Source organism: Mesoplodon densirostris, chromosome 2, assembly GCF_025265405.1.
Source record: "Mesoplodon densirostris isolate mMesDen1 chromosome 2, mMesDen1 primary haplotype, whole genome shotgun sequence".
Taxonomy (NCBI): Eukaryota; Metazoa; Chordata; class Mammalia; order Artiodactyla; family Ziphiidae; genus Mesoplodon; species Mesoplodon densirostris.
This window is the reverse complement of record NC_082662.1, coordinates 54,096,842-54,103,947: the sequence shown is the minus strand read 5'-3', so window position 1 is coordinate 54,103,947 and position 7,106 is coordinate 54,096,842.

Here is a 7,106-nt window from a genome sequence, read left to right as displayed (position 1 = left end):
AAGCACAGAATATTTAAGTAACCTTCCTCAGCATCTCATAGTATCCTGTGCAGCCTGGATTTGAACCCAAGTATTTTGACTCCAGACCCCGCTGTGCCCTTAATCTTCCCCCCCCCCGCCCCACCCCACCCCCCCGCACCGCACAGCATGTGGGATCTTAGTTTCCTAACCAGGGATAGAAACCACGCTCCCTGCAGTGGAAGCCCAGCGTCTTAACCACTGGTCCCCTTGTGCTCTTAATCTTGATGTTATATTGCACAGAAAATTCTATTTCATTTTACCAAAGACTTTACTGTGGTCCATTTAAGTTTTTTCAAACTTTGGGCCATTGAAAATACTGGAATTAATTCCCAGTATCTTTGTACAATTATCCAATCATATTTGAAAATATTTTGCCAAATTCCCCACCAGACTGAACATTTTTCCATCGACAGAGTAAGAATGCTCTTGCTCACATCCTTTGATCTTTTTAGAAACTTAATGGGAGAAATACGTCTACCCAGTTCAGCAAATAAAAACACAGGATGACCAGTTAAATTTGAATTTCAGATAAATAGCAAATACATTTTTAGTATAAGTTGTCCCAGGAAATACTTGAGACACATGCTACTTAGTATAAGTATATCCCGTGTAACATTTGGGACATAACTTGCAGTAAAAAATTATTCATTGCTTATCTGAAACTGAAATTTGACTACAAATTCCAGTTTAACTGGGTGACCTGTGGCACCACGTATTTATGAAGCAATAGCTAACTGCTGGATACTTTGACAATACAAAAGAACATATAGTTCCTGATATCAGCTAGTGCCTTGTCCAGTGAGGGAGAAGCACATAGTTAAATCTAATACAAGGTAGGGAAGACAGTGACAGAGACAGGGGTGTCCACGAGGGACATTTAATACCAGACAGGGGAGGTAGAGAAGTAGTCCTAAGAAACTCTTAAAGGATGAATAGAATTTAGTTGCCCTCAGAGGTGGTGGAGTATTTCAGGCAAACGGGAGTGTATAATCAAAAGCAAAAAGCAGTCTGGCTATGTCGGTGACCACAAGCAATTGATGTAGCTGTAGACCAAGTGGGAAGTACGGCATGAGGAGAAATGAGCTTGAGGATTGAGGTAGGAGCTGAATCATGAATGTGGCTCGTCATATAAGCCACGTTACTGAATAGAACAAGATTTGAAGCAGGACAATGATGGGGACATCCTCTCTGCTGTCCAGAGAAGCTGCCATTGTTTTGAAGTCCCATTTCTGGTCCTAGCTCCTCCAGGAACCAACTGCCACTTGATGGCCTGGGGGCCTCTCCTCGGGGCTTCTCTGGGAACAAACATTGACCACATTGTGTCATAAATGCCTGTTCACTGTCTTCCCCCAAGGGACTTCCTGAGGGTAGGAATCATTTCTTTGGCACTCTGTACTGCAGCTTCCAATTACACATTGCTTTTCCTGAATCCTAAATATTTGCACCCGTGGGTACTGCATCCATGATCTCCCACTGGACCATATTCTCTCTGCTTCGAGATTGTACTCGACCTCCAGATGGACTTCCAGGCCCTAACCATACTGTCAGGAGCTTCCTTAGTGCTGAGAGCCCTCAGTTAGTCCCAAGGCCTGGAAATGAACTTCCTTTTCCAGCTTGTTATCACGGTCCCCCACCAGTCTTCCAGCAGCTGGATGACTTCCACTTTAGGAAACTTTCAATGAGAATGACTTCTGTCAATGACTTCCTTCAGCAGAGTCTCAGGTAGCAGACAGTGCCCTTCTGGTCACCCCAAGGATACACTCTTTGGGATGTCCCATGGTCACAACTTCGGCTCTCTATCATCCCCTCATCTTCCTTCCAGAGGCTCCTCTTCTCGCAGACCGTGAGGTTTCTCAGTTTCTTGGGGGGTACTCTTCTGTCATTCCTATGTGACAGGTATATACTGGTCCATATGCTTGGATGCTGACCTTGTTATGGCCCCCACCCCCAGCAAGGATAACCCTGCTCTAGCTTCGTCCCTCAGCAGATCCAAGCCCTACATGGCACTTGAGTGGGTTCCACTCTCAGTACCCTGCTTGCCTCCTGGATAGCTCTGGCAGTGACATCCTGCCTTGGCTTCTGTGTCTCTCCAAGGTTGTGAGTTTCTATGGTTTAATTACAAGAACTTTGAGTCTGAAAAGCCTGGCTTGGAATCCCAGCCTGGTTGACTTTCATTTTATTATTTAATTTAACCTGCTCAAGAATCCCATGAGGACTGTGTTATTATCTTTTGTTGACAAGCAAAAGAATAAGAAAACCAAAAAACCTGTGGGCACAGAAATGTTAAATAATTTTCTCAAGATTACCAATCTAGCAAGTGGGGTACCTGGGATTCAAACTTGGCTTCTGTGATGTCAAAACTCACGTTCTGCCTGTCGCATGGTCTCCAGGCAAGCACAATGCACAGGCTCAGGGCAAGTCACTTCAGTTTTGTGAGTTCCAACTTCCTTCTGTCTAAAACAGAGTTAATAATAAGTTAATAAGAGCCACCTCTCAAGATGGTTGTAGAGATTAAATGGAATTATGTAAATTAGGCACCTAGCCCAGAGCCTGACAACAAATGTGCAAGAAATATCTCCTTCCCGCCTTGCTATGTCCGTCTGGGTAGATTTTCCCATTGTCTTAGCAAGGGGCAGCTCTGAGGAAATAACAGGTGTGTCAGCCGCGCCAGCCTGGGAGGAGCTGCTTTGCAGAAGCGCAGGTGCATGAAAGCTCTTTTCCCCAGTTATCAGGATGAAATTGGCAGAGTCAGAACAAGCACCCAGGAAACACCTCCTCACAGATCAGGAAGCATCTCATCCAGCAGGATGGCCTGAGATCTCCCCTGGGACCTGCCCCCCGGCACCTGGGAAGCCAAGTATCTCCCAATCTGTGACATCCCAAAAGAAGGTATCAGCTAACAGGCTCAGTAAGGATTTGGGAGAAATACTCTCTTGGATAAAGCTACTTTTTGGTATTTCTTATCTCCCCACCCCATCTGAGCATGTCCATGGCCCTGCTCTGAGTTACAAGGACATAAATTTCCATCACAAATTTATTGCCATCATTTATCAGCTCCTGTTGCTCAATGGACAAGTAGTTAATTTTAAAATGAAGTGGGGCTGTTTTCATTAATCCCCTTGCACGAACTACCCATCAAAACACTCAGAGACAATTAATACCATGTTGCTGAATACTGAGCAGATAAATATCTCTAGTCTTGGCTTGTCTCTGGGAGATAGAAGACATTAGACTCATCTTCTGTTGTAATAATATTCTCTCATTCTCTTCCTCTCCATAGCATCAGAAACATTTACATCTAACAATGAGATTAAATAGCCATACCAGCCCATAACCTGAATTTAAAGGGCTGTTGGTTCACAACATCTAAGTAATGCCTTCAGGATATAGTGGTAATGACAATAGACCTAAAAAGAAGATGGAACATTTCTGAGGACGATGCATCTCCAATATCAAAGCCTTCTGTCCTCAAAGGATTTCTGGATGGCAAATGCCTTGCCTCTGATGGGGGCTGAAGTCCAGGTTGGTTAGCAGCCTGAGCAGCGGGCGGAAGTTGGAGCCCACATTCCCACAGGCTCAAAACCTACATAGAAAGAATAGTCTAGATTTTGACAACTCTGGAGCCACATCCGGGCTTCATGGCTTGTGGTCATTTGTTATTTTACTAAGGCATGATTTTACACCTCACATGGAGGCTGCTGTCAGAGTGATTTTCTCACTTTGGAGGAAGCCTACTAACCCTCCCTGCCCCCAGCACCACATCCAACCGTTTTTGTCCTTAACCATTCACTTGCAGGTCTACTGTGTGCTAAACGCTGTCTTAGGCCCCGGGAACGCAGCACAGGATCTCGATCTGCAGGGAGTGTGTTCATATCAGCTTTACTATTTTCTACCTGCCAGCATCATTTACACAACTCTTAAGAGGTAATAAAAAATTCGTTTCTTTGTGGAAAATAGCCCTGAAAAGAAATCCAGGTGCTGCATTAAAAAAAAATTTTTTTTGTTTTTCCCCCCATCTTGCTTAAATAAAACGTTCACTGTGGCAAAAATTAGAAACTATAAGTAAGAAAAAGAGAATAATTAGCCCCCTGAATCCCGCCGCCCAGAGATCACCACAGTTAAGCTCTGCCTCCTGCACACATGGGCTCTCGTTTCTTTTTTAAATATATCCATCGCTTTTTTAAAAAAAACGTGATCATTCTTTGTGTGATTGCCCCTCATCCCATGTTAATAAACACACTTCTGTAACTAATGACTGCATACACTCTCAAGGTTACTTTTTTTTTTTTTTTGTGGTACTCGGGCCTCTCACTGTTGTGGCCTCTCCCGTTGCGGAGCACAGGCTCCGGACGCGCAGGCTCAGCGGCCGTGGCTCACGGGCCCAGACGCTCTGCAGCATGTGGGATCTTCCCGGACCGGGGCACGAACCCGTGTCCCCTGCATCGGCAGGTGGACTCTCAACCACTGCGCCACGAGGGAAGCCCTCAAGGTTACATTTTAAGAGCATACACCAGATTGCTTACCTAGCCCTCCATGTTTGGATACTGAGGTTGTTTTCTGCCCTTTTAAAATGATAAACAACACTGTAGTTTCTTTTGTCTACCCATTAGTATTACTAGATTCTGGTGCACATCCCTAATTATTTCCTGAAGATAAATGCATTGAAGTGGAATTTCTAGGTCAATTCACATGCACATTTTTGAAGTTCTTGACATATGTGGCCAAACTGTCCACAAAATGGCTCCAGTTTAAGCTCCCAGACATTTGCTTCCTCTGTCATGTGAAGACTCACCAGCTTCTCACAGTCAGATTACAGAGACACAGATTGCACCTGCTCCACCCTCTTGCTTCCCTCTGTCTACTGGGGCAGGTCCTCCCTTCTCCTGCCCAGGGCTCCCTTTCCCCTGAGCTCTACATCCCAGCCCTCCCCTGGCCTCCACACTTTTCCTCTCCCAACTGTCCTTTCTTCCTCTGTGAGCTCTTTCCACATGAAAAATGTTGTCACTTGCATAGTAAAAGAAAAACATTTCCTTGAACCAGATCTGCTACCGCTGAATTGTGCCCACCCACATTCCTATGTTGAAGATGCAACCCTCAGTACCTGACTGCATATGCAGACGAGGCCTTTGAAGAGGTGATTGAGTTAGCACAAGGCCTTTGAGGTGGACCATAAGCCAGTCTGACAGGTGTCCTTCTAAGAAGAGAAAATTTGAATGCACAATGAGATGTGTGTGTGCAGAGGGAAGGCCACGTGAGGATCCAGTGAGAAGGCAGCCAGGAGAGAGGCGTCCAAAGAAACCAAACCTGCTGACACCTTGATCTTGGACTTCCAGCCTCCAGAACTATGAGAAAATAAATTTCCGTTGTTTAAGCCCCCCAGTCTGTGGTGTTTGTTAATGGCAGCCAGAGCAAAGCCATGCAACCTCCTTACAGAAAACCTTTTCTATGGCTGTCCTTAAACAGACTTACCCTTGATTCTCTTGCTCTATCTCGCCACACAGCCCATGGCAATCTGGCTTCTGTCCGCACTTCAAGAGACAGCCGCCACCAAGGTTACAAACAACCTCCACAGTACCAACCCAGCCGACGCCCTGCCTAGCACAGACAGGCACTGGGTTTGTGTAGGAGGAGTTGCTGTTTCTGTTGTAATCACTTGAGTAAGAGGTGCAGCTCAGTCTGGCAATTTAGAGAACAGGGTAATAAATATGCCCATATTAGTTCTCCACAAAATGCATATTGGCATTTTTCAAGATATAGGTGGAAGAGACATACATACACACAATAGACTTACTTGGAAAATAGAATAGTTGTGCCCTCTATAGACTTTTTGGAAGATACCTTGATCAATTTCTTCCAGGTCCTTTTTTTTTTTTTCTTTTCTCTATACAGAGGTTGTTTGATTGCTATAGACTGTGACATATTCTTGGTAGGCTTATTTTTATCCATCCTTCTCCCGTTTAGGGAACATTATAACTGTGCCTCCTCCAGCTATATTCAGGTTATTTAAAAGGAGGATGTAGCTCACTGATCTTCCTGATTCTCCCTTCAGTTTCAAAAAGTCAGGTTTGGGGCTGTTTCTTGTGGTGCCGTGGCCACCATGAGGATTAAAAGTAAGTAGCTTAAGAAGCAGTCCCGGGCCTCCCTGGTGGCGCAGTGGTTGAGAGTCCGCCTGCCGATGCAGGGCATACGGGTTCGCGCCCCGGTCTGGGAGGATCCCATATGCCGCGGAGCGGCTGGGCCCGTGAGCCATGGCCGCTGAGCCTGCGCGACCGGAGCCTGCGCGTCCGGAGCCTGTGCTCCGCAACGGGGGAGGCCACAACAGTGAGAGGCCCGCATACCGGAAAAAAAAAAAAAAAAAAGAAGCAGTCCCCTGGACTGGGAGTCTGGTGTGTCCCCGCCACTGCCGCCCCCAGATGTCCAGGTGTGTGACCGAAGGCTCTTCAGGAGTTGGCAATGATGCCAAATGCCGCTGAGAAAGAAGGGTGAGTCAGGCAACAGCTCTTGCAGCAAGCACCTGGCATGCGCGAGGGCTTTGGTTGCAGTGGGGATGTTTCTGTCATCAGCTGAATGGCTGTTTTCCTCTGGAAGGGGGGACTTTAGGGTATCGTTCACAGATCCAGAGAGACACAGCTTTGGGCATTTGAAAGCAGATTTATGGTCTCAGGCACCAAGACTGTCTGACTTGCCCCAGCAGATGAAGCTCTGATAATGAAAGAGGCGGGAATTTCGATCATACTTTAGGGTGTGGGTTATTCATATCACATCCCCATGGGCACACAGGGCCAGAGCAGGAGGGTGGGTGGTAGGAGGTGCAGGGACTATCCTAACCAGTCCATCAACAAAACCTCCAGAAAATCAGACGCCAGAAGGAAGAGGCAGTCTGGACCCAGTTGGCACCAACCTCCTCTTCTCTGAAGCCCAACATCACTCCTTCCTCTGAGGCTTCCAAGGTGGCTCCTTAGAGGCCCAGCTCTCCCTTTTCCAACACATCCTGCCCACTTTCCAGGCTCACCTGCTCTTCCATGGTGTCTGGAGCCTGACCAAATTCCTCCCTTGGCTTCCTGCCATTTGACAGCCAATAGTTC